The sequence below is a fragment of the Mustela nigripes genome, chromosome 17 (genome assembly GCF_022355385.1).
Source record: "Mustela nigripes isolate SB6536 chromosome 17, MUSNIG.SB6536, whole genome shotgun sequence".
Lineage (NCBI taxonomy): Eukaryota > Metazoa > Chordata > Mammalia > Carnivora > Mustelidae > Mustela > Mustela nigripes.
In genome coordinates, this window is record NC_081573.1 from 57,845,917 (window position 1) to 57,849,096 (window position 3,180).

The 3,180-nt window shown below is 63.1% G+C and overlaps 1 protein-coding gene across 2 annotated transcripts in view; it reads left to right on the forward strand.

Moving 5' to 3' along the window:
* The window catches only part of MAP1LC3B (microtubule associated protein 1 light chain 3 beta), an 18,084-nt gene that overhangs the window by 724 nt on the left and 14,180 nt on the right, over window positions 1-3,180 (forward strand). The gene's annotated exons all lie outside the window — the stretch shown is intronic.

The window sequence follows — 3,180 nt, forward strand, 5'->3', positions numbered from 1 at the left end:
GGGGGCGTCGGGGCGGGCGGAGCGCTGAGGGGGCCGAGGGCCCGCGGGCTGGGCGGGACCGACCGTGGGCGCCCCTCCCTCCGGCGGCGGGGTCCGGGGGCGAGGGCGGCCGGCCATCCGCTCCGGGCCGGGGCCGGGGGCCGGCGGGGGCCGGAGCTGTCGGGCCGGGGGCGCTCCCCGCCGGCCGGGTCGCGGGCGAATCCGGGGAGCCCGCCCCGGGCCGATCTCCGGCGAGGGCGGCTGTCGGTTCCGGGATGGGTCGGGGCCGGGGGCCGGGGCTGCGCGGCGGGGCCTACGGAGCCCCCGAACACAGAGGCCGTGTCGCTGGCGAGCCCGGGGAGCTCTCGCCCTCCTCCCCGGGCGGGGTCTTGGGTGCGGGCGGCGGTCCGTCCGCTGCGGGTCGGGGCCGGGGGGCCTGCGCGCGTGGACCCTGGTAGCCGTGTCCCGGCCGGCCGCGGCGCTCCGTCCAGGCGGGGGCGGTCGGGGCCAGTGCGCGGCCCGACCCGGGACGGCCCGCCGCCCCCTCCCCGGCCGGTCACCGCCGAGGCCCCTCCAGGACGCGCTGCTGAATCACCTTTTTGGCCCCTGCGGCCGTGGCCCGGCTGTTTGCTGGGCTCTGGCGTCAGCCCCGCGGCCCTGGGGCTCGCGGCTCCCGGGAGGCGCAGGCCGTCGTGGGAAGGGTGCCCGCGGGGGCGGCCGGCCGGCAGGCCTTGCTGCGCCGCGTCCTGCGGAGGGAGGGCCCCGCGTGCGGCTAAGTGGCCGTGGTCGCACGTGGCGGCTGACAGGCCAGCGCTCCTTGCTGGAGAAGAGCGGTGCGGGCGCTGCTGGCCCGAGCGGGAGCGGCGCCCGCACCCCTGCACCCTCCGGGGTAGGCCGGGCGGGGCGCCGAGGGAGGGCCGGGCTGTGCCTTTCTGGCCTGCCCCGAGCGCGCTTCGGGCGGGCGCTCCAGCGGGGCGGGAGGTCCGCCGTCGGGGGCTGCGGCTCAGACGCGCTTGAGCGTCCCAGCCTCGGGTGCAACCGAAAGTCACATTCGCCCAGTACTTCCGAGTGGCCGGGGTCGCAGTCGCAGGGGAGCCCACTGTGCCGTCGGGGTGTGCACGCAGCCAGGGGCCCCGTCCCCCCTCGCCCGAGGTCTGCCGAAGCTGGGCGTCCGCAGCGGGCCGTGGGTTGTAGCCCTGTGGCGGGCAGCTACCGGCCGTCCTCGGCCCCTCGGGGTGTGCCTTGTGTTGATCTGCCGCGGTGACCTCTGTGAACTCAGCATTGTTTGGGTCCGCGCAGCCCTGAGAGCCGCCTCGGAAGCCGTTTCCTCTTGGGTCTGGCTTCCTAAAGCTCACCGAGGGGCGCGGGGCTGGCCCAGTGGATGGAGCATGTGACCTGACCTGGGCTTGTGAGCTCTGGCCCCAGGTTGGGCATGGAACTAAGTTAGGGGGGAAAAGGTAGCCGTTAACTGGGGACATCTGTGTGGGAAAGATGGCGTGTTCTCGTGTTCTCGAGACGGGGATATACTTTCCTTTAGCTTGGAGTGCTTTTAGGTTTTTCTAGAATATCTGAAGTTGATCGTAAGAGTGAGAAGAGTGAGAGGGACGTATTGTAATTCACCGGGACGCCGTGGCCCTGAGCAAACCAGGGGTGCCCCCATTTCTCCCAGGAGTTCATCTTACCTGCACCTTGGTGGGCTTGCCCCTTGGCTCACCTTGGCTCCTCCTCCCCCACTTTTTTTTTTTTTTTTAAAGATTGTTTTTGTTCATTTGATGGTGAGAGAACACAAGCAGGGGAGCAGAGCAGGGAGAGGGAGCCGGTGCGCGTCTCACCTCAGACCCTGAGATCATGGCCTGAGCGAAGGCAGATGGGGCCACTGGTGTGCCCCCCCCCCTTTGAAAAAGATCTCATTGTCATTTTGCAGAGGATCAAATATCATTTAATGGGTACTGCCTTTCCGTGCTCCCGTGCTGACCATGTTCACTGATGTGCAGCCCAATAAACGAGGGAAATCAATTCTGGGGAGAGAACCTCTTCAGGAGAACCTAGGAGCGGCCGCACTTAGCTTGAGCGGTTCTTTCTCTCTTCCAAGCTAATGAGTTTAGGTTTATCCAGAATCGAATATATCTCTGCTGATTCTACTGGGATTGAGAGGGTTGAAGTGGGCCTTGGGGCTCACCCAGAACAGCCCCTTTTTGTAGAACTGGGTGGGGCCCAGAGAGGGGACGATCAAGGGCCATCTAGTGGCAGGTGTCTGGACCTGCTCGTCCACTTCTGCCGGGCAGTCACCCAGCCTCCCTTAGGCGGCCGTCATTTCCCGGGCACGAGATGGCCAACACGAAGTCCGGAGGCATAGTGTGTGTCTGCAGGTGTGTGGAACAATTTCGTGAACTCCCAGAGTTGTGTTCAAGCAAATAATTCTGGACTTGGTGTGCTCACGTGGAGTAATGTGCTTCAGCTTCTGGATCGCCCCAGTTTACTTAATAACACTTCTCTGCTGTGGTTTAGGGGTAGCAGGTTTAAGCTTCTCCATGAATATCAAAAAAGTCAGCATGTCTTGGTGGAAGTTTATATGTTGGTCTAAAATAAGTAGCTCAGGGGCGCCTGGATGGCTCCGTGGGTTAAGCCGCTGCCTTAGGCTCGGGTCATGATCCCAGGGTCCTGGGATGGAGCCCCACATTGGGCTCTCTGCTCTGCAGGGAGCCTGCTTCCTCCTCTCTCTCTCCGCCTGCCTCTTGTGATCTCTCTGTCCAATAAATAAAATCTTAAAAAAAAAAAAAACCGAAAATAAAACAAGTAGCTCAGACTACTCTGAGAGGTGGACAGTAGAGCAAGGGTTATGCCAGAACAGGCAGTGCCCCGCGGACCGCAGCGTGTTCCTTGCTGTAGGTCTGTGATTTACACACAGGTGGGGCAGCATCTGTTGTGCTTCCATTCACTCTGTGAAATAAAGTTTATTCGGAATGCCCTGGGGGGGTCTCGACTTCGCTTTGTAAATGATCTGTTGGTAAAAATAAGACACCTTGGGGGCGCCTGGGTGGCTCAGTGGGTTAAAGCCTCTGCCTTCGGCTCGGGTCATGATCCCAGAGTCCTTGGATCAAGCCCCGCATCGGGCTCTCTGCTCTGCGGGGAGCCTGCTTCCCTCTCTCTCTGCCTGCCTCTCTGCCTACTTGTGATCTCTGTCTGTCAAATAAATGTTTG